This window comes from Tupaia chinensis, unplaced genomic scaffold (genome assembly GCF_000334495.1).
Source record: "Tupaia chinensis unplaced genomic scaffold, TupChi_1.0 Scaffold150006_1, whole genome shotgun sequence".
NCBI lineage: Eukaryota > Metazoa > Chordata > Mammalia > Scandentia > Tupaiidae > Tupaia > Tupaia belangeri.
This window is the reverse complement of record NW_006209847.1, coordinates 4,178,294-4,203,548: the sequence shown is the minus strand read 5'-3', so window position 1 is coordinate 4,203,548 and position 25,255 is coordinate 4,178,294. Positions and strand designations below refer to the sequence as shown.

The 25,255-nt window shown below is 40.2% G+C and overlaps 1 protein-coding gene and 1 pseudogene across 1 annotated transcript in view; one reads left to right on the top strand and one right to left on the bottom strand.

The window, feature by feature from the left end:
- Positions 1 to 25,255, bottom strand: part of R3HDM2 (R3H domain containing 2) — a 161,752-nt gene that overhangs the window by 85,882 nt on the left and 50,615 nt on the right.
- Positions 14,847 to 15,131, top strand: LOC102503288 (NADH dehydrogenase [ubiquinone] 1 alpha subcomplex subunit 3 pseudogene; annotated as a pseudogene).

The window sequence follows — 25,255 nt, the reverse complement described above, 5'->3', positions numbered from 1 at the left end:
TCTCACTGTACTTTTGATCTGTATTTTCCTAATAATTACTGATACTGAGCACCTTTTCACATGTTTCTGGCCATTTACATATATCTTCTTTAGAAAAATGTTGGGACCGGCAGGTGGCATTGTGGTTAAGGGTGCTAGACTCCCACATGGCTAACTATGGTTCAAGTCCTGGACCTGGCGGTTTGCTTTCTCACTTTATATAAATAAATAAAGTTAAAAAAAAATGGCTATCCAAGTCCTTTCCCCACCTTTTGTTTTGTTTTGTTTTTTACTGCCAGAGGACATGTGCACTTGTCAGAGAGAGAGACATGCCATATATGGTGTTGGGTTAGGGACTAACTTCATTCTTTTGCATGTGGATATCCAGTTTCCCCAGCACCATTTGTTGAAAAGATTGTCCATTTTCCATTAAGTGGTCTTGGCACCTGTTTAACAAGCTGTAGTTGAGTTCTCTGCGGCCAGCTCTTGTGAAAACTAACCTATCACAGGGTCTCAAGAGACATCATCAAGATCTAATCACCACCCACCAGGCCTCACCACCCTCCAATGCCAAATTTAAAACAAGAAACGTTGGGGGACAAACCATCATCAAAATAGCACCCTTCTCAAAATCATCTTTGATCATATAAAAAGGGTTTACTGACTTCTCTACTCTACTCCATTGGTCTGCATGTCTTTATACCAGCACCTGCAGTTCTGACTACTGTCCCCTTGTAGTAGGTTTTGAAATCGGCACGTTGGAGTCTTCTTCCAGGTTTATTCTTTTTCAAGACTGTCTTAGCTATTTAGAAGTCCCTTGAGATTACATATGAATTTTAAAGTGGGTTTTCCTATTTCACAAAAACCATCACTGGAAGTTAGATGGGAATTGCATTGAATCTATAGATTGCTCTAGGCAGGACTGATATCTGAAAAATATTATGCTTTTCAATTTATGAACATGGGACGTGCTTTCAATTATACCTTATTTTCCCTTTTTTTATTTCATAAGATAGAGACACATACATACACAACCACACATAAACACAGAGTAATCCTCAAAATAATTCTCGTGCCACAATCCACTCCCAGCCTCAGCCAGCCAGATTATGAGCATGCACACCCAGTGTGCACAGGGAGACTTCATGAAGTAAATCAGGGACCTTCCCGTGGCTCCAGCATCAGGGAGCATTGGTCACCACTGCATCACTGTGGCTCACCTAGATCTTCATTTCTTTCTTTCTTTTTTTTTTTTTTTTTAAGAATTATTTAACTTTATCTGTTTATTTTAAAATTTGACCAGAGAGGTACACAGTGAATGAGTGGAGAGAGAGAGAGAGAGAGAAAGAGAGAGAGAGGAAAGCCATCAGGTTCAGGACTCGAACTGTGATTGGCCATGTGAGAGTCCAGTGCCCTTAACCACTACGACACCTGCCGGCCCCATAGATCTTAATTTCTTTTGGCAATATTTTGTAGTTTTCGTTGCACAAGCCTCTCCCACTAAGTTAATTTCCATGTATTTTATTCTTCTATGTAAATTAAATTGTTTTCATAATTTTCTTTTTTTTTTTCATAATTTTCTTTTCATATTGTTACTATTGGCTTGTCACAAAAGCCATGACGCATTGTTACTTATGATGTATTTTTTTCTATGTAAAAATGCATCATGGCTTTTCTGATAAACTAATGGTATCAGACCCAATAGTAGCAGTAAGTAACACAACTAAATTTTATAACAACTGGTAATTTATTAAAATAACTGACTTAGGGACCAGCAGATGGGATAAAACAGTTATGCTCCTGGACTCTCACATAGCTGACTGTGGTTCGAGTCCTGGACCTGGTGGCTTGAAACACATCAAGACAGATGTGTGTACATGTGTATGCCCAAAATCCCAGGAGGAAACTGGAAGAGAAGGGATCGTGGTATGGCCATCTTCTCTGGAGGATGATTTCTCACTTTCTGTCTCTCTGGCGAGTGCACGAACCTTATAACAAAAATATTTTTTCTTTTTTTTAAAAAAGATTTATTTATTTATTTATTCATTCATTCATTCATTCATTTTAATTTAACCAGAGAGAGAAGAAAGTGAGAAAGCAAGCCACCAGGTCCAGGACTTGAACCCTGGTCAGCCATGTGGTACTATCCAGCGCCTTAACCACCACGCCACCTGCTGGTCCCCAAAAATATTTCTAAAAAAAAAAAAAAGCTGACTTAAACATCTCCAGTGGTGATTTTAACCTCAACTCCTAGGTCGATACTGATGGAAGTAATCTGACAAGCCCAGGACTGTGTACATTTAGGAGTCACTGTAGACTCTCATCTAGAAACAATCTCACATCTTAGAGCCTTCACTACAAGGTGTTTTTCTTGTAGTGATTTTCAAAGTCTAGGCAGGCACCTCAATTGGTCCTTTCATTTTGAGATCGTTTTCCTTTGCAGTTTTGATCAAATCAGCATACATCTTCTCCAGGGATTTACAATGCAGTTGGTTAAGGTCATTTTAATTAGGTGAATCACCACCTCTGGCTCCCAGGGTGTTTTTCTGGTATTAAAAGACATGGCTGAGGGGACAGCAAGTAATGAGGTGGTTAAGGTGCTAGAATCTCACATGGCCAACTGTTTGAAACCCACACCTGAAGGCTTGCTTTCCTTTCCTCTGTCTCTTGCTAGTCAAATTGAAAAATAGGTATTAACAACAAATAAAATTAAATAAATAATTATTGAGGGGGGGAAAAAAAAAAGACAAGACATGTCTGGGGACAGCAGGTGGCATTGTGGTTAAGGCACTAGACTCCCACACGGCCAACTACGGGTCGAGTCCAGGACCTGGCAGCTTGCTTTCTCACCTTTTTTTTTCTTTCTCTCTGGTAAACACATGTGCCCTGTAGCAATTTTTAAAATATTAACAATGACAAATAAAAGTAAATAAATAAATAATTTTTTTTGGTAAGGACAAAGTTTTTGCTATCGGGCACATGCATTCACTGGAGAGACAGAGAGCGAGAAAGCAGGAAATCATCCCCAAGGGAGACGGCCACACCACAATCCCCAGTCCTTTGTTCTCCTCTTGAGATTTCTGGGCACACGCGCACATGTGTGAGTTTCGTCGGGTCTAGGATTTGAACTGTGGTCAATCACATGGAAGTCCAATGATGCAATCATTACACCATCTGCTGGTCCCTATAAATAATTATTTTGTTTTTAAAAGGATTATTTTAACTTTATTTATCTATCCATTCATTTAAATTTTTATAAAGAGCAAAAGAGAGAGAGGGTAAGTGAGAAAGCAAGCTGCCAGATCTGGCACTCGAACCATGGTCGGCCATGTAGTAGTCCAGAGTCCCTAACCACCATGCCACCTGCCCTGATAATTCTTTTTTTTAAAACTATTATCTTATTTCATCTTATTTATTTTAACTTATTTATTTAATTTAATTTATTCACTCATTTTATTTAAATTTGACCAGAGAGAGAGAGAGACAGAGAGAGAGAGAGTGAGAAAGCAAGCTGCCGGGTCCAGGGCTCGAACCATGGTTGGCCATGTGAGAGTGTTCAGTACTTTACTTCCCATGCCACATGCTGGTCCTTTAACTTTATTAATTTTTTTTTTTTTTTTTGAGAGGTTTTTGCTATAGGGCACGTGTGCTCGCCAGAAAGACAGAAAGAGACAGAAAGCGAGAAATCACCCCCTGTGGGGATGGCCATGCTGCAATCCTTTTTCCTCCATTCTCCTCTTGGGATCTTGGGCACTCACGCACACACGCCCGGCATGAGTTTAAGCCACTGGGTCCAGGACTCAAACTGTGGTCAACTACATGGGAGTCTGGTGATATAGCCATTATGCCAACTGCTAGTCCCTATTTTCTGGTTTTGATAGAGAGAGACAGAGAAAGAGAGAAAGGAAAAGTGAGAAAACAAGCTACAAGGACTAGGACTCAAACAGCGGCCAGCCATGTGGGAGTCCAGCAGCTTTAACCACCATGCCACCTGCTGGCTCCAATAAATAATTCTTTTGGGAAAAAAAAAAAAAAAAAGCCATGGCTGTGTCTTGGCTTCCGGATCATCTTGTTCCTCTACAAGAGTGAACTACAGTGAATTGGGAGTACAAGTGACAGACTACAGCTCCACTGCACCTGCGACCATGTCTTCCTCAAAAAGCATGACAGATTTTTTTGTGTGATAACCTTGCATCTGCTACTCTGCTGAATTTATCTATTAGCTCTAACAGTTTTTTTTTTTTTTTTTAACTGGGGGGAGTAGGATCTTTGTTTTCTGTATGTAAGATAATATAATCTGCAAACAGATTATTTCACATCTTTCTTTCTAATTTCGATGCTTTTCATTTTCTTTTTCTTGCCTAATTGTTCCACTATCCTCTCTTGAATAAATGATTACAATAGACTTCTGAACTGATTTCCCTGCTTCTATCTGCACTCCCTACAGTATTTTCTCAACAGCAGCCAGAGTGACTGTTACAAAACCAGTTCAGATCATTTTATGCCTATGCTCAAAATCCTGCAATGGCTCCCCAACTCATTCAAAGCAAAAGCCAAAGTCCTTAAAATGATTTTCAAGGCTGTGGCCAGCCCATGACATGGTGGTAAAGGCTGCTGGACCTCACATGACTGACTGCACAGTACCAGTCCCAGATCCTGTGGCTTGAGAAACACACTGGGGACATACGCCAAAATCCCAACAGGAGAGAGAAACAGAGAAGTGATTAATTACAGACTGGTCATTTCCCATGGGGAAAGGGGCTTTCTCACTCTCTCTCTTTTCCAGCAAGCATATGTGCCCTCTGGCAAAATTAAAAAAGAAAAAAAAAAAGATCGTTTAAGGTCTTCAATGACCTGACCACTTGATTTGTTCTGTCACTCCATCTCTTACTTGCAGTTCCAGCCATACTGCTCTTTCCTGTGCCCTGGAACCACTTTAAGGTGATTGCTTGATGTTCCTTCTTTCTGCCTGGAATGTTCTTTCCCAAGATAACTACCAGGCTTACTTCCGCACTTCTTTCAGGTCAGACGTTACCTCAGCAACCTTTCTTTGGCCATAATAAATAAAATTACAACCCTCTTAAATACTCCCTATCCTACTTCCCTGCCTTTATTCTTCTCAACAGCTGTCACTGACATTCCATATATTTACTATGTCTTTTTTTTTTCAAATAACTAATATGTCTTGTTGATCATCCCTCTCTTTCCAAAGTACAAAGGGGGTAGACTTTTTTTTAAAGAATGATTTAACTTTTATTTATTTATTTTAATTTGACTAGAGAGGGACAGAGAGAGAGAGAGAGAGAGAGAGAGAGAGAGAGAGAGAGAGAGAGAGAGAGAGAGAGAGGGAGAGAAAGCGAGAAATCACCCCCCAGGGGGGGTGGGCACGCCACAATCCCTTCTCCTCCATTCTCCTCTCGGGAGCTTGGGCACGCATGCACCCGCGCCTGGCGTGAGTTTAAGTCACCGGGTCCAGGACTCGAACCGTGGTTGACTATGTGGGAGTCCAGCGACATAGCCATTATGCTAACTGCTGGTCCATAAAGGGGGTAGACTTTTTTTTAAAGAATGATTTAACTTTTATTTATTTATTTTAATTTGACTAGAGAGGGACAGAGAGAGAGAGAGAGAGAGAGAGAGAGAGAAAGTGAGAAAGCAAGTCGTCAAGTTTGGGACTCGAACTGCAGTCAGCCGTGTGGGAGTCTAGTGCCTTTAACCACCAAACCACCTGCTGGCTCCAAAGGGTACACATTTTTATTATGTTTCATTCACCATTTATAATCATGGTCTAGAATGGTGCCGGGTAAATTTTTAAATGAATAAATTAACATTAATTTACCTAAATAGTCATAAAATATAAGTGGCAAAGTTATTGGGTTGTTGGGAAAGTCATGATCTATTTTTAACAGAATTCAACTCAAGACTGGCTCCAATTTCTTGCACTTTCTCTGACATCACACTGTTTTATCAAAATGGCCTGCTGCTTTCTCAAATTGGATCAAGGTGGCTTTCCATAATTTTCATCAAAAAGATACGTGATTCCCACTCAAAATAAAGCCTAGCAAGGAAGACCCATTTGTAAAAAAAATACTGAGTGAGCTAAGTGAGGGTTAGGATTATAACCAGCCAGACTACTCTGATACTTTGCTCTCTCACTTTCTGTTCACCTAATGAACCAAACCACATCACTTGTTATCCTAAGGTCTCCCCTACAAAAAGCTATCTAGCCAGATAGCAAACAGACATTTTGTTCCTTTTTGCTTAACAGATTAATCTAATTGTTTTTTTCCCCCTGAGATAGAAGTGATGGTAGAACGAGAAGTTCCTATCTTAGAAACTTGAATAACTCAAGAGGAAGGAAAAAACTCATGGACCCCTCTTGAGGTCGCTTTCTTTCTTTCTTTCTTTCTTTCTTATTTATTTATTTATTTATTTTTTTGAGAGATTTTTTGCTATAGGGCACGTGGACTTGCCAGACAGAGAGAGACAGGAAGCAAGAAATCACCCCCCAGGGGAATGGCCATGCCACAGTCCCTTCTCCTCCATTCTCCTCTTGGGATTTTGGGCATGCCTGCATGCACATGTGCCCAGTGTGAGTTTCAAGCCGCCAGATCCAGGACTCTTTAACTGTGGTCAACCATGTGGGAGTCCAGCAACATAACCATTATGCCATCTGCTGGTCCATTGAGGTCTCTCACTCTTTCAATTCTGTGGATAGCTAAGCATGAGAAAGTTGAGGACCAGAGAATGAGTCCAACTATAATTTCTCAAATATTCTTAACATAAAATGTACAAAAAGAAACACATTACTCTTTACTTTTTTTATTTAGAAGAACCAAAGGAGAAATCTTTTTCTTTTCTTTTTTCTTTTGAAGAGGTTTTTGCTACAGGGCGCGTGCGCTTGCCAGACAGACAGAGAGAGACAAAGAGACAGAAAGCGAGAAAAACCCCCCCCCAGGGGGGATGGCCAAGCCGCAATCCCTTCTCCTCCATTCTCCTCTCGGGATCTTGGGCACACACGCACATGTGCCCGGCGTGAGTTTTAAGCCACCGGGTCTGCGACGTGAATCGTGGTCGACTACGTGGGAGTTCCAGTGACATAGCCATTATGCTAACTGCTGGTCCCAAAGGAGAAATCTTTATTATGAGGGAATCATTCTTAATCTCTTTGCTTCTCAGCCTTTCAGCCAAGTGTACTCTCTTAGTCTCTAGGGCAGTATGGTAGGAGAAGATAAATGCCTTGATCTGCTATGACAAGGAACTAATACTGAGATCAAGGAAAAATCTTCCAGTCCAAAGTCAATATGAACAAGCAGGGCCAGCAGTGGCATGGAGGTTAAGTGCACTGGACTCCCACATGGCCGAGACCATGGTTCAAGTCCTGAACCCGGCAGCTTGCTTTCTCACTTCCTTCTCTGTCTCCCTCTGTTCAAATTAAAATAATAGTAATAATGACGAGTAAAATTAAAATAAAATAATTCTTAAGAAAATAATATGAACAAGCTGGTAAAGATGAAAAACATAGGAGCGGGAACCAGCAGTTAGCGTAACGGCTATGTTGCTGGACTCCCACGTAATCGACCGCAGTTTGCGTCCCGGACCCGGTGGCTTAAAACTCACGCCGGGCGCGTGTGCGTGCATGCCCAAGATCCCGAGAGGAGAATGGAGGAGAAGGGATTGCGGCGTGACCATCCCCCCCCCGTGGGGGATTTCTCGCTTTCTGTCTCTAAAGTCTCTCTCTGTCTGTCTGGCGAGCGCATGCGCCCTATAGTGAAAATCTCTCCAGAAAAAAAAAAAGAAAAACATAGGAGCTAACATCATTTGTTCCTCTCTCTCTAGACCAAGTAATAAGACAACTAGAACAGAGATCTACCATATAGGAGTAGAAAAGAAATGGGAAAAACCGTAAGAAAAAAGCTGCTGATTTCTTAGCCTTAAAGTTACCCAAACAAGCAAAACAGCTTCATATATAAAGACAAATTTCCTCTGGTCTAGAAGATCACATTTAGATTTGGCACAAGTCCAAAAGACTGTATCAGCGCCTCCATTCACAGACAGGTGGTAGGTATTTTTCACCATATCCTCCTCTAATCAAACCACATTAAGAATATACAATTAGAGTGTTTATATTCAATAGGAAATCTTCAAAGAAAAGAAAAATAAAATCCTTACACCCCCCTTGAAATATTTGATTTCACAGCTCTGTATACAGTTATGGTATTAGATATCACTGAATAAATGAATTCTGCAAGGCTAAACGATGATGTGTTTATGTTCTATCTGCTCATTGGCCCCTGGGTCAGCCAATCTGAGATCCAGGACTCCATGGCAACAGGCTCTATCACCAAGAGCTACAAGATGATATTCCTCTTGCCTTTTTTTTTTTAAAATAAAGCATTTTCCACAGAAACCGCTGCGAATACTGTCAGAATAGTCTCTAAGGACAAATAAGAAATGTTACCATTCTGGTACACTAAAAATGAATAGTGGGGGGAGGGATGAATAGCAACAACAATAAATCTATGCAAATAGCAAGGGATCCCAAAAACCCTGGAGATTTTTCCTTGGTTTAATTTCAGTGGAGAAATTCAGGAGTCCTTGAACTGCCAGAAAACCAATACCAGAGTAATTGAGGGATTAGTATAAGGGAAGTGCTGCTCAGATAGAATGGCAATATTGAAACTTCCTATGCCACAAGATACAGAGAGCACTAATGGTTGTAATTTAGGTATGCAGACTTCTGTACATTTTGTGTAACTTTTTTTGAAATGTTAAAATGAGTATCAAAACTCACAAATCTCAGGCCCTTGTTCTCCATATTCTCAAATCATAGTCTATACAGTCCTTGGATCCTATTATATCTGTTCTATTCTCTACACTCTCCTCCCCAACAACTTTCTACTATGCTTGAGAACTGCTGTGTCCAAATGAGGAAATAAGACATTTGCTCTTCATGTTCCATATGCCCCCATCCCATCTCTCAGCTGCAGTCCTCCTTGAAGCAAAGAGGCAACAAGATAATTACAAACTGGATGAGTAAGCCCCCCCCCCCAAATGATTTTCCCTAATGGTGCTCATTAACATTCTAAAATCTACCCAGCATATTACTAGGTATTCATTCTTCCATTCTGGCATGCTCTTCATCAATAATTGATATATTTCAGGCTGCAACAAACAACTTTGGTCCTCACCTTCTGGTATAAGGTAGTAAGTGAATGCTAAAAACTGGACAGAATCTGAGATGTCAGAGCTAAAATGAGCTTAGAAGCTGCAATTTCGTCTGGCTCACATTGTTGGATTTTTTTTCTTATTGTGGTAATATACATATTAACATACAATTTATCACTTTAGCCATTTTTAAGTGTACTGTTCGATGTTATTGAGCACATTCATATTCGGCATTATAAAAGAGAAAATGGTCTCAGACACAAAAAACACGGTGTGAATTAGTCATTCTTTCATGCAAATTTAATAAACTTGTATTTACTATACAAGTCACTTATATTAAGAACTACAGTGGATATGAAGAATAAACAATCTCTGATACTACTGCCCAGCAAAAATTGTTATCGACACAGGTATTAATATTTCCCATATGTTTTTCAGATAATGAATATAGCTCTTTCATGCCCACCTCAGTCCCCAAACAAATTCAAAGTAGATGAATGTCTAGATCTCATTAGCACTGGGTTCCAAGGGATTCCCAAGGTAGGACTAACATGAAAAGTAATGATTGGAATTCCAGAAATTTGTAGAAGTGAAAAAATGTGTTCTTTATCTTTCTCTTATTTTTTATTGCCAAAGCACATGAGCCTTCATTGGAGAGACAGGCAGAGAGAAAGAGAGAAAAGGGGTGAAGCTATGGGGCTAGGCTAGGCTATGGGACTGGCCAAGAAAACTTCTTCTATAATACTGTTTCAAATTTCCCAATTACTCTTAAGGAGACAACTCAGAAAAGGGGGTAAAAATAATTTTTAGTAGGAATCATAAATTATATTAAGGGTATTTTCTTTTAAAAAAATAAAGTTGTTGGAGGTCAGCAGATGGTATGGAGGTTAAGGAGCTGAATCCCACATGTCTAGCTTCGCAATTCGAGTTCTGGACCTGGCAGCTTGAGAATCACGCCAAGTGCATGTGCAAAATCCTGAGTGGAGAATAGAGAAAAGGGGACTGCAATGTGGCTATCCCTCCTCGGGAAAGGGGGGGGGGGGTTTTTGGTGGTTTTTTTTTTTTTTTTCCTTATCTCTCTCTGGCAAGTGAACATGACCTATAGTTTAAAAAAAAAGTAAGTTGTTGGACCAGCAGCTGGTATGGTGATTAAGGAGCCAGAGTCTACATGGCCAACTCCAAGGTAACTTGAAAAACACATGGAGGGGTATAGGAACAGGTGGCATGGTGGTTAAAGCGCTAGACTTCCACATGACCAGCCACGGCTCAAGTCCCAGACCTGGTGGCTTATTTTCTCACTTTTTCTTTCTCTGTCTCTCTTTGATAAGCACACATGCCCTATAGAAAATTAAAACAAAAACAATAATAATAAATAAAATTATGTACATGATTCTTTAAATAAAAGAAAAAGGAAAACATGTTGGGAACATGTGTATGCATGTCTGAAATCCTGAGAGAAGAATGGCCATAATGCCCAAATCTGGGGTGATTTTTCACTTTCCCTCTCTCACTGTCTCTCTCCAAGGAGCACATGTGGCATATGGCAAAACAAAACAAAACAAAAGTTGTTGTAAAAAGTCACATTAGGGGCCAGCAGGAGGCACAGAGGTTAAAGTGCTAACTATGCAGTTCAAGTTCCGAACTGGTGGCTTGAAAAACACATCAGTGTGTGTGCATGAGTACGCCAAATCCTAAGAATATAATGGAAAAAAAGGGATTGCAGCATGGCCATCTTCCCTGAGGGGTGATTTTTCACTTTCCCTCTTTCCTGTCTCTCTTGATCTCTCTCTCTGAAGAGTACATTGCATTTTTACAAAGCAAAAAAAATAAATACGTAAAAAGGAAAAAAGTCACTTTATGCCTCTTCCTATGTTCCAAATACCATCTTAATCATTTATGCATGATGGGGCCAGCAGATGGCATAATGGTTACACCGCTGAACTCCCACGTAGTGGACTAAGGTTCAAGTCCTGGACCTGGCAGCTTAAAACTCATGCAGGCGCACTTGCATGCATGTCTAAAATTATTTTCTTTGGAGAAGTTTTTGCTATAGGGCGCGTGCACTCACCAGAAAGACAGAGAGAGACAGATAAAAGCGAGAAATCCCCCCCCGGGGTATGGCCATGCCACAATCCCTTCTCCTCTATTCTCTTCTCAGGATGTTGGGCACAGACGCACACGTGCCCGGCCTGAATTCAAGCTACCAGGTCCGGGACTCGAACTGTGGTTGACTACATGGGAGTCCAGTGACAAAGCCATTACGCCAACTGCTGGTCCCTCATGTCTAAAATTCTAAGAGGAGAATAGAGTCCTCGCTTTCTCTCTGGTGAGCACACGTGCCCTATATAAAAAATCTCTCTTAAAAAAATGTATACATGTCACTACATTTATCTGAACTTAACATATTCTTTAAATTTATTTTCAGATACTAACAGTAGGGATTAAAATTTTTTTTATAGTTAGAAAAGTACTATAGGCCTTTCTATACTTATAGAAAACAGAAGTAGAAGAAAACAAAAATCACCCAAAATATGTAACTCAGAGATAATTGCTATTTTAAAAAATAGTCTGAGGGTGCATGTGCTCTCAGGAGTGAAACAGGTGTATGTGGGGGAAGCACCCTTCAACGGGACATGGTCATGTCATCATCCCTTATTCTCCATTTCTCCATCCTGTTGGGACTCAGGGCAGGCACATTTCCAGTATGTTTTTCTTTTTTCTTTCTTTTTCCTTTTTTATTTTTTTTAAAGAGTTACTTATTTAATTGTATTTATTTGTTTAATTTGACCAGAGAGAGAGAGAGAGAGAGAGAGAATGAGAAAGTAGGCCACCAGATCTAGGACTTGAACCAGGATCGGTCATGTGGGAGTATCCAGCGCCTTAACCACCATCCCACCTGCTGGCCCCCATCTGGTATGTTTTTCAAACTGCCAGGGCTGATATTCAAACTGTGGTTAGTTGTGTAAAATCTCAGTCCCTTAACCACTGGGGAATGGGGCCAGTCTGGCAACTGCTAATAACACCAGCAGTTTTGAGGTAAATCTCTCTAAACTTTATTTCCATATTGGTATACAATTTGTAACCATATTGGGTATGGTTCTATATGCAATAATTTTTATGTAGGGACCAGCAGTTAGCGTAATGGCTATGTCGCTGGACTCCCAACCGCGGTTCAAGTCCCGGACCCAGTGGCTTAAACTCACGCCAGGCACGTGTGCATGCGTGCCCAAGATCCCGAGAGGAGAATGGAGGAAAAGGGATTGCAGCATGGCCATCCCCCCTGGGGGTGATTTCTCTCTTTCTGTCTCTGCCTTTTTGGCGAGCGCACGTGCCCTGTACCGAAAACCTCTCCAAAAAAAGAAAAAAAAAATTTATGTATTCACATGACAAAACTTTTTATATCGTGCTTTTTTTCAACTACTGAAACTAACCATTTTTCTATTTGTTACTTACTTTTTTTTTTAGAGGTTTTTGCTATAGGGCGCATGTGCTTGCCAGAAAAGACAGAGAGACAGAGAGAAAGAAAGTGAGAACTCACCCTCTGAGGGGATGGCCACGCCACAATCCCTTCTCTTCCATTCTCCATTCGGGACCTTGGGCACGCACGCACACATGCCCAGCATGAGTTGTAAGCAACCGGTTCAGGACTCGAATTGTGGTAGACTACATGGGAGTCCACTGATACAGCCATTATGCCAAACTGCTAGTCCCTATTTGTTACTTACTTTTAACATAAAGTCATTTTAATAGCTGTTTAATGTTCTTACATACACGTACCATAATTTAGCTAACCATTTCCCTATTATTGGAATTTTTAAAATTAGTTTATTTGACTTTATTTATTTATCCATTTATTTATCTTTACCTTGACCAGAGAGGGACAGAGAGAGAGAGAGAGAGAGAAAGTGAGAAAGCAAACCACCAGGTCTGGGACTCAAACCATGGTCAGCCATGTGGGAATCCAGCGCCCTTAACCACCTCACCATCTGCTGGCCCTGGAATTTTTTTTTTTTAAGAGATTTTCCCTATGGGGTCCGTGCGCTCACCGGAGAGATATAGAGAGACAGAGAGACAGAGAGACAGAAAGTGAGAAATCACCCTCCAGGGGGGACGACCATGCCGCAATCCTTTCTCTTCCATTTTCCTCTCAGGACTTTGGACATACACGCACATGTGCCTGAAATCTCCAGGTCTGGGACTCAAACCACGGTTGACTACATGGGAGTCCAGAGCCGTAACCATTATGCCCTCTCCTGGTCCCTCTATTACTGGAATTTAAGCAATCATTAATTTTTATAATAAAACAATGCCGTGTTAGCTGTTTGTATATCTTTATGCTTATACCTTTACTCACATTTCTCATCAACGCCACAGGATAAATGCACTTGAGAGTAATTACAGATAAGTGTTCCCTTAGTTTACACTAGTTAATAGAAGCAAGGACTGGGGGCTGGCAGGTGCTATGGTAGTTAAGGCACTGACTCGCACATAGTCAACCACAGTCCGAGTCCTGGACTTGACAGCTTGCTTTCTCACTTTCCCTTTCTTTCTCTTTCTCTGGTCAAATTAAAAAAAGAATAACAAATAAAATTAAATAGTTATTTTAAATTTTAAAAAGATAGAAGGACAATTGCATTATTAAACTATAGTGTTTTTCAACTGTCCCTCTAGCAACATGTTATGTTGTGTTACGTGTACGTCCTAGGTCCCATGGCATACCCTGGACTTTCAGGACATTCACTGGCATAGTGCTTCTTACTTTTTTTCTTCAATTCATGCCCTTTCTAAATAATATATTAAATAATGTTACTACCCCTTCCCCATATATTCCACTACAGACAGTATGTACTCCTGCCACTTTGAGAGTAACTGGCCTAAGAAAATTAATAGGATGGAAAAGATAAAAAGTTAAATACAAAGACAGTCTTCTTGCCATTAATGCTACATACGTCCTGGCTCTTCTCAATGTGTCCTGGTTTGGTTTGGTGAGCAATTTAAAAAGCAAAGCCTTGGGGCCAGCAGATGGCATAATGGTTATGTTGCTAGACTTCCACGTAGTCGACCACAGTTCAAGTCCCAGACCCAATGGCTTAAAACTAACTATGGGTGCATGTGCATGCATGCTGAAAATGTTGAGAGGTGAATGGAGGAGAAGGGATGCAGCATTGTCATCTCTCCTGGAGAGTGATTTCTCGCTTTCTATCTCTGTCTTTCTGGCGCATGCACACGTCCTATAGCAAACAACTCTCCAAAAAATAAAAAATAAATAAAAACAAAAAAATGAAGCCTCAAAACATACAAATGAACAAGATTCCAGTGAAATAAAAAGGCTGCAGGTTGTGGTGGGGTACACACAACTACTAATATAATCCCAACTACTGGGGAGGCTGAGGTAGGAAGATTGAGGATCAAGAGTTCAAGACCTGAGGAACTTTGCAAGACCCTATCTCTTATTAAAAATATGGGGCTGACAGGTGGCATGATGGTTAAGGGTGCAAGATTCCCACATGGCCGACTGCAGTTTGAGTCCCTGACCTGGTGGCTTGCTCTCTCCCTTTCCCTTTCTCTCTTTCTCTGGTCAAATTAAAACAAAAAACAAAAAACAACAACAACAAAAAAAAAAAAAACAAATAGAGCTAAGTAAATAAAAAATTCTTTCAAAAAATAATAAAGTTTCGGCCGCTGCCGCGAAGACCAACATGGCCGGGAGACTCGCCACCTTCCTCAGGAATGTTTGGTTCAAGGAGCTGGTGCTGGTCACGTCCTTTGCCATCGCGGGACTCGGTGCCTATCGTCCTGCTCTCACTCAGCCCCTACACCAAGTACTCCATCATGATGAACCAGGCCACCCCCCACAACTACCCAGTGCCCCTCCGAGATGACAGGAACATGCCCGACGTGCCCAGCCACCCCCAGGACCCGCAGGGCCGCAGCCTGGAGTGGCTGAAGAAACTGTGAGCAGCTGTGTTGACTGGGGTCCCCAATAAAATGTGAACCCCCCCAAAAAATTTTTAAAAATAAAGTCTTTTAAAAAATATATATATAAAGAAGGTAAACAGGGATGAGGGTATAGATACTTCAGCATATATGATTTGAGGTTTAGTCTGTTTAAAATCTCAATTTTCTTTTAACACCAGTGATTTGTTTTTATTATTATTATTATTAACAAAAGTACAAGCTACAGGACACATACTCACTGGAGAGAGACAGAGAGAGAGAGACAAGGAAAGTGAGACAGCACCGCCACCCCCCAGGGGGGCGATGGCCACATAGCAATCCCTTTTCCTCCATTCTCCTCTTGGGATTTTGGGCACACATGCATACATGCCCAGTGTGTTTTTCAAGCCACTGGGTCTAGGACTCAAATTGTGCAGTTGGCTAAGTGGAATCTGGCCACCTTCACCACCACTTGCTGGTACATTAAGGCTAGTGATTTTAAGGATTCTTCATACACAGTATTTCATATAAGTTGGTATACATTCAGATATGTAAGAACACTGCTACATCAACTCAAATACAGAAAAGCAAAGATGACAAAGTTTCATAAATGCCAATGGCAAGCATCCTCAAATTTGAAAATAGATTGAACCAATAATAAAAAGTTAAAAAAAAAAAGTCTCAAACCCAACCAATCATCTATAATAATCAAAAGATAATGATGACCAAGAAAAAAAAAGGGCTGCTAATCTTAAGGAACATGTTTGCAATTCAGTCTCTAAATAAAAAATTAGAAAAGATAGTTCCTAAAAGAATCAACTGTGTCGGGACCAGCAGTTGGCGTAATGGCTATATCACTGGACTCCCACGTAATCAACCGCAGTTCGAGTCCCGGACCCGGTGGCTTTAACTCACACTGGCCGCGTGTGTGAATGTGCGTGCCCAAGATCCCGAGAGGAGAATGGAGGAGGAGGGATTGCTTCATGGCCATCCCCCCTGGGGGGTGATTTCTCACTTTCTGTCTCTCTGTCTCTCTCTTTCTGGTGAGCGCATGTGCCCTATAACAAAATTTAAAATAATAAAAATAATTAAAGCTTTTTTAAAAAAACGCTTTAATGTTTAGATTATACTCACACTCATTGTGAAAATTCAATGTCCTACATGGCTAGAAAAATCACTCCTGGTTTCCTCAAAAATTACAGGTGATCTCTGAAGATGCCAATGGTATGTCCCTATTTAATTCCTAAATATCAATAATAATGGCTAATGCCAACTAAGCCTTTAAAATGACCTGGAATTAATTGTCTTAAAAGCTTTATATGTATTAACTCTTTAATCCTCAAAACAACCCTAGGAGGTGAGTACCAGTATTATTCTCGTTTTACATATGAAAAAAACAGAAAGCTAAGTAATTTGTTAAAGGTCACGGAACAAGCAATAGGCAAAGTTAGGATTTGAACTCCAGAATCCAGGCACTCAACACTGTACTAAAGAAAAGCTCTTAACAGGCTCTATAATAACAGTTAGAAGGGACCTAGGAGAGAAGGCCATCAAAGAGAATTAAATAGGTATAGTGACTTTTAGGTGCAGAAGTAGGCCGTATCAATTTGTCAGAAAGTCCTTCCAACATATATCACATTTTTAATTATCCTTGATGCTGAAACACCTTTTTATAAAATAAGTTGCTCTTGATCTTTTCCTCCTCGTCCAATTTAAAAAAAAAAAAAAAAAACAGTGAAAAAAGAATAACAAGGAACGGAAATCTCACTTCTTTGGCACCTTTCAACAGCTCTCCTACTCTGACCTTCTTTGAAACCACCACAGTTAAAAAACAAAGATCTAAAATGAAGGTACTTTCACTGTTGAAATAACAACAACTTTTGGTAATATCTCTCTTGGTAATGACTGAAACATGTAAGAAAGACTTCAGGTTTATCTCATGTACCCACAAATGGAAAGAAAACCAAGTTAACAAAACCATCATCTTTTAATTTCACAGCAGTTTTCTTCCCCCTCAAAGGCTATTCCTGTCCTAGTTGCAGACGGGGAACTGCTCCCAGTGACGTCAGAGCAGTCTCCCAGCAACAATTAATGAGGGTTGTCCACCACAGGGGTTTCCTGAAAAGCTAGCAAGAAATTATCCACATATTTGCTGCAATATTAAGATGAAAGGATGTGGTGGAATTTCTCTTAACCCTTATAGCTCCAGACTCGGGCAAACTTCTAACTAGGTTATTCTCCTAGAAAGCTCTCCATTCACTCTAGGATTATCTCTGCACTGTCCCCACCCAACCCCCATTTTCTTCAAATAAAGTCAGATTTTGTCAGTTTGAAATATTTATAGTCAAAATAAATACTAATATAATTCCGCTACCATAGAAAATAAGACTGCATAATTTAAACTGAAAAGCTGATATTATTCTTTTTACAATACTTCAAAGGATTTAGATAAATGAAAGCAAAGGAAAAAAAATAGAAGAAAAAAATAGCAAGATCTAAAGGCACTTCTCTCTATACGCTACCCAAATACACAACCACAGATAGGCAAACCTTAAATTTTGCAAGACTCTAGTCTATAGAGTTCTTCAAACTGACCTCTGCAGGCAGCCCTTCAGAGATCAGCAGTATTATAATCGAGTTGCATATAAAAGAACTGGAAACTCAAATACTTTCTATAAAAAAAATAGGTTGGATTGTTATGCTCACACCTAAGAGTATATCTAACAGTTTCTTCCTAAAGCCTTGCATTAGCTACACACATTCAAAATTATTATTTTAACCTAAACTAGAATGGCAAGGAATTTTATATAACTACCTTATTTCTGAGGTCTGACAGCCTACAAACTGTCTGCTCAGGACCAGTGCAAATAAGACAGAAAAATTCCAAATTCCTAAACCGAAGCTAGAATTATTAATGGGTGCTAGGTTCCAGAAACCTGCTTATGAGCTCTTTATCCTCCCATATTTAGAAAAAGCTATCAGATAAAATTCATTATCAGCAGGACATAAAGGGTTAATTCAGGCATCCTGCTTTAGCAATCCTGACTTGGGTCTGAGCCTATTCTAAAAGGAAACAAACAAAATAGCACCCCTACCATTAAAATATCTCACTCTGGCTTCAGCTATTCAATGGTACCCAGTTATCATTTTCAAGCCATAGATAGGAGAACGCACCGCTGCTGATGGATTTTTCTTCTTCCTTCTCTCCGTCCCCTCCCTTTCAGGAGAAAAAGACTGCAAACAAAATCACTACGTCACTGGAGGTAGAGGGAATCCCATCTCTGCACTCTTTAGAAACCAAGGCCAGCAAACAAAAACAAGTCAATTATAAGAAACAAACAAATAAGTATTCCAAAATAAGAAGCCGTAAATCCAAAAGAAATTCACAAGACTAACATAAATCAAAAGACATATTTTAAGTTAAAAGATTTAACAAATTCCTCCTTAGATGCTCATAGTCAAAAAATCTCCCTAGACACAGCAAAGACGACATATTTCTTCTTATCACATGTAAAGACTAGGGGACAGTTACATAAAGACATAGGACAGAAAGGCGTATTCACCAACCGGGTGTGGATAGCTGGGTAATGACACAGTGAAGGATATTTATAGGGGATTCCCTGCTTCCTGCAATGTGCGTCAACAGCATCACCAAAGAGAACAGAAATCACCACTGTTCTCAAGCTAAATCTGAATGAAGCACTGCTTGAAATAGCCATGGAAGAGGTAGAATCTGAATAGAGCAAAAGTTCTATCAAATCTAATTTTAAAAATATTTTAAAGATAAAAAACAGTGAACAAAAATTTCCACAAAACTTAATACTTGAAAATCCTCTAATTTCCGTAGTGTGTATTACAATTAAATCAGTCAAGACAGAAAAGACAACTATCTTTTTATCTACCCAGTCTGTGGAGTTCAAGGACTTTTATATAAAGAAAGAAAATTATCCAAAACTCACCCCAAATGGATCTGCACTTAGACCAACAGCGAGCTCACATTATTAATGGAGACCTCATGGTAAGGATCTGTTCAGCCGGAATTTTGCCGGAAGAAATTCCTTCTGGGAAACCTGTGCCTCTTCATGAAATGCTACTGATCCTTGCTGCTGCGTCTCCAGCAAGCTAATTGCTCTGACAAGCTCTGAAGCAGACCAAAGCCCAGCTGTTCAGAGAGATGTCACCCAGAGCTCTGCCAACAGTCACATTTGCACATACACTCACACTCACAGACACACAAACACACACACACACGGAGGCTTCAAGAGCACCCTCCTCCCACCTCTTCTTCTAGCTCTCATTCAAGTACTTTGCTAGCATGCCTGCCTCCACACTGCTCTGTGAATAGCTTTTAAAGACACAGCAGCAGCTCCTTTCTGCTGCATATGCTAAGATGCCAAGAGGTGCAAAATAGTTCTTTTAGTGAAGAACAACTGACTTGGGAATACATATTGATTTAAAAGTTCACCTTTAAATTTGCCTTACCTTTTTCTCTCTTGCCAAGTAATCATGACCAGAGATAGGGTCTTTGCCTAAATGCTATTGGGCTGAGATTTATTAATAGAAATGTAAAACTAAGACTGAACCTAGCTGCAGAGAATTTTCTTACTGGTGACTATATTTAGTAAAATCCTTTTTCATTGTGGGGCAGAAGGCAGGCAACATAGGATACTAGTAGCGATCTGTTCCTTTTTCCCCCTTTGTTCTCAAAGGATGGAGAGAAGACTTTGGTTATAAAATAAGGTAATAAGAAAACCAAGAAGGCACCTTACAGACAGAACAGATGAAAAGGTATTAGAACAGAAAATATAAGTGTGGAGATAAAGATAAATAGATTAAAATAAAAGCAGTGGTACCAGGAAAGGTAGTTAATAGCTCTAAACCAGGAAAGAACAGTAACAGCTCTAGAAAGTATGCAAGACTGGGTAGCAAAGTTAGATGTGACCTTCAGGGACTTTTTTTTTGCACTTGCCAGAGAGACAGAGAGAGGGAAAATTAGAAATCACACCCCTGGGGGATGGCCACAGGCAATCCTTTCTTTCTTTTTCTTTATTGGAGAGAGATTTTTGCTATAGGGCACATATGTTTGCCAAAGAGACAGAAAGCAAATGCAAGAAATCATCCCATGGTTATGCAGCAATCCCTTCTCTCCGGATTTTGGGCATGCACGCACATGGAGCTGCTGGATCCAGCAACTCCTTCTCCTCTGGTTTCCTCTCAGCACACATATACATGTACCCGGTGTGATTTTTGACCCACAGGGTCCAGGCCTCGAACTGCATGATTGGCCATGTGGGATCCAGTAACTTATCCTCCATGCCACCGGCTAGGTCCCCTCCAGGGACTGTTTTCAAGATCCCAAGGAAAGGTAGTAACAATCTCTATTGCTACAGGAAGTCATGAACACTACAGGTGGTACAAAATCTGGAAGAGACAAATTAACACACGGCTAGGGTCCAGGTATCCTGAAGAAAAAAACTAAAATCTGTCACAAAGATACATCTATTCACTTGTTCAAATACATATTTGATGTGTATTGTGTTACTATGTATGGGCTAAGGCACTAACTATAAAAAACTTTAGAAGTATGAGACAGATTCATTAAGGGCCATATAAAAAAGGAGAAAAAGGACTGTGGTTCTTACTTTCAATAAGATTATAAGCATTAGGGGTTGGAAGGCTAATCTTCAAGAATCAAATAGACCGCTGAAAGGAATCTGGCCTTTATGCTTACTGAGATGAGAGGCCACTGGCAGTTTTTTTTTTTTCCTTTTAGGATTATTTTTATTATTTTATTTATTTATTTATTTATTTATTTATTTATTTATTTATTTTAATTTGCTATAGGGTATGTGCACTCACCAGAGGCAGAGAGAGAGAGAGAGGGGGAGAGAGAGAGGGGGACAGAGAATGCTGGGCCTCAAATTTGGTCATGTGGGAGTCCAGCGTCTTAACTCCCATGCCACGTGCTGGCCCCCTTGCCATTAACATTTAAATAAGACCTAGACCCTTATAATGCTATTTTAGTCAAAATTTCCAGGATATAATCTAAAATTACTTGGCATATAAAACAATCAAGATAGTCTTTTAGCCAGAATCGCCATCTTTCAGTAATTCACTAAAAAGATGAACACAAAGGGAAAGAGGCAACTGGTATATGTTCTTTAGGCCTTTCAGAAAACATGGAGTTGTTCCTTTGGCAACATACATGTGAATCTACAAGAAAGGTGATATTGTAGACATCAGGGGCATGGGTACTGTTCAAAAAGGAATGCCCCACAGATGTTACCATGGCAAAACTGGAAGAGTCTACAATGTTACCCAGCATGCTGTTGGCACTGTTGTAAACAAACAAGTTGAGGGCAAGATTCTTGCCAAGAGAATTAATGTGAGTATTGAGCATAATAAGCATTCTAAGGGAACCAGCAGTTAGCATAATGGCTATGTCGCTGGACTCCCACATAGTCGACTGTGCGGTTCGCGTCCCGGACCCAGTGGCTTAAAACTCATGCCGGGCGCATGTGTGTGCATGCCCAAGATCCTGAGAGGAGAACAGAGGAGAAGGGACTGCGGCGTGACCACCCTCCCTAGGGGAGGATTTCTCGCTTTCTGTTTCTATGTCTCTTTCTGCCTATCTGGCGAGTACACGTGCCCAACAGTGAAAACCTCTCAAAAAAAAAAAAAAAAAAAAAGCATTCTAAGAGCTGAGATAGCTTCCTAAAACATGTAAAGGAAAAATGACCAGAAAAAGGAGGCCAAAGAGAAAAGTACCCAGGCTCAACTGAAGCGCCAGCCTGCTCCGCCCAGAGATGCACACTTTGTGAGAAGCAATGGAAAGGAGCCTAAGCTACTGGAACCTATTCCCTATGAATTCATGGCATGATTGGTGTTAAAAATAAACTAATCTGGGGCTGGCAAGTGGCATGGTAGTTAAAGGCGCTGGACTCCCACATGGCTGACCACAGTTCAAGTCTCAGACCTGGTGGCTTGCTTTCTCACTTCCTCTCTCTCTCTCTGATCAAACTGGAAAATAATAATAATGATATAATAATAAATAAAGTTAAATAATTCTTTAAAAAAATAAACTAATCTATGGTCTATAAAAATGTTTTTCTTAATCGAGTAGAATTACGTCCCTCCCCTAAAGCTAATTTTAATTGGTCTCTAATTCATTTTGTAATATCTTTATTCAAATTTAGTATTTTTTAGTTGAAAGATATTAGGTGGGTTATTATGCAACAAATAAAACTTGGTTAAATAAAAAAGATAATTTCCATTTGCACAAGAAAAGAGATGAATATACTAACCATCAATACAACACATATGTTGGAATTAATTGTCTGACAATAATTTTAAAAACACATTTTATAGAAATGTTCCAACAAATTAGGGCAAACATTTAAAATGAATGCAAAGACAGAATGTCTCAGCAAAGAAGCAAGATAAAAAGAAGAACCAAATGGAACTGAAAATTTTTTCTTTATTATTACTACTTTTTAATTTGCTATAGGGTATGTGCACTTGCTGGAGAGAGAAGGGGACAGGAAAAGAGAGAAAACGACAAAGCATCCCCAAGGCAGATGGCCATACTGCAATCCTTCTCTTCCACTCTCTTCTGAAGATTCTGGACACACACACACACACACACACACACACACACACACAATGTTTTTCAAGTCAGTGACACATTAAAAGGTAAATGCATTAAAACCAAGTGGGGTTTATCCTGAGGATGCAAGGCTGGTTACTTTTTGAAAAGTATTCAATGCCATCCACAATACTGAGTCTAAAGAAGAAAAAACACATTACTTCAATCTATAAAGAAAAAGCATTTTGAAAAAATTCAACATTCATAATAAAAACTCAGCAAAGTAGGAACAGAAGAAAATCTCAGACTGATAAAGGGAAAATGTAACAAACCTACAGAGTAAATGCTTTCCCATTAAGATCAGAAACAAAGCAGGTTTTCCACTTTCACCACGCCTATTCAGCATACTAAAAGTCTTAACCAGTGAAATAAGCCAGGAAAAAGAAAGAGAAAGCATACAAATTGGCAAGGAGGAAGTAAAACTCTTCCTACTCAAAGACAATATGATTGTGTACATAGAAAATACCAAGAAAACCATTTTAAGAATCTCCCAGGGGGGCAGCAGGTGGCATGGAAGTTAAGGAAGCTGGATCTCACATAGCCAACTGCGCAGTTAAGAGTCTCAGATCGAGTGGCTTGAAAATTACACTGGGTGTGTGTGAGTGCGTGACTAAAATTACAAGAGAATGCAGCATGGCCATCCACGCGGAGGGAGTGATTTTTCAACACTGACTCCTCCCACCGGGAGTCCACATGCTCTATAGCAGGAAAAAAAAATCCAAGAACTAGTAAATGTTTTTAGCAAGATAACAGGACATAAAGTCAACACTGCCAAATTAATCAAAGTTCCATATGCTAGGAATATCAGAGAATGAAAATTGAAAAAGTGGTATAATTTGATTGCTATCACCAAAATGAAATGCTGAGGTATATACTTAACAAAATATGAATAATACTACATACAAAAAACTACAAACCACTGATGAAAGATATCAAAGATCCAAATAAATGAGGAGCTATACCATTTTTTTCTTTTGTAGTTTATTTACATTTATTGTTGTACATCTTTGTGGAGTGCAATATGGTTTTTCAGAGCATGCAGTAAGAAGTAATAATCAAGTCAAGAATATAACCATATTCATCATCTTCAACAAAGAACATTACATCATGTTGTACACATTCAATTTTTTAGAGAGATTTTTGCTATATATGCACTCTCTGGAGAGACAGAGACAGTCAGAAAGACAGAAAGCAAGAATCACCCCCCAGGGGCGATGGCCATTCCACAATCCCTTCTCCTCCATCTGCTCTCAGAATTTTGGGCATATACACACATGCACCCGATGTGAGTTTTAAGCTGCTAGGTCCGGGACTCAAACCATGGTTGACTACATGGGAGTTCAGAGGCATAACCATTACGCCATCTGCTGGTTCTTCGTGTTCAATTTTTGTTATACTACTATTTTTTTGAGACATACATTATTTCGGCGATGTTCTCTTTTAAAAAAAGAATTACTGATTTATTTAATTCCATTATTATTGTTTTTTAAATTTGATGAGAAAGAGAGAGAGAGAAAGAGAGAGAGAGAGAGGGAGAGAGAGAGGGAGAGAGAAAAGGAAAGGGAGAAAGCAAGCCACCAGATCCAGGACTCAAACCACGGCACTTGCCGATCCTGGCAATGTTCTTTTTTTTTTCTTAACCTCGATTATAGTGTACTGTCCCATAACCTATTTGCCTTGTTTACATACATTCTCTTTTTTGAGAGGTTTTTGCTACAGGGCTTGTGTGCTTGCCAGAGAGACAGACAGACAGAAAGCAAGAAATCACCCCCCAGAGGTGATTTCACGCAACAGTCCCTTCTCCACCATTCCCCTTTCAGGATCTTGGGCACGCACACACATGCGCCCGGCGTGAGTTTAAGCCACCAGGTCCAAGACTCAAACCATAGTCAGCTATATGGGAGTCCAGTGATATAGGCATTACACCATCTGCTGGTCCCTCTTTGTCTTTTAAATGGTTTTTCCCAAATGCCTTCCCTCTCACCTCCCAAAGATATACCATTTTCATGAACTGTTAAAGATTCAACACAGTGGGAACCAGCAGTTAGCGTAATGGCTATGTCGCTGGACTCCCACGTAGTCGACCGCGGTTCGTGTCCTGGACCCGGTGGCTTAAAACTCACGCCGGGCGCGTGTGCGTGCGTGCCCAAGATCCCGAGAGGAGAATGGAGGAGAAGGGATTGCGGCGTGACCATCCCCCCTGGGGGGTGATTTCTCGCTTTCTGTCTCTATGTCTCTCTCTGTCTGTCTGGCGAGCGCACGCGCCCTACAGTGAAAATCTCTAAAAAAAAAAAAAGATTCAACACAGTAAGGATGTTAACTCTCCCCAGGTTGACCTGTAGCATTTATTTAGTAAAATTTTATTCCAAATTCCAGTAGGATTTTCTGTAGACATGAACAATTTTTTAAGAATTATTTTAACTTGGGGGGCTCCCGCCCCCCAGCGCAGCCGTGCGCCAGGAACGGCCTGGCTGGCCGCCCCCCCACTGGGGGGGGGCACAGGGCCGGGGGGGCACCGCCCCCAGA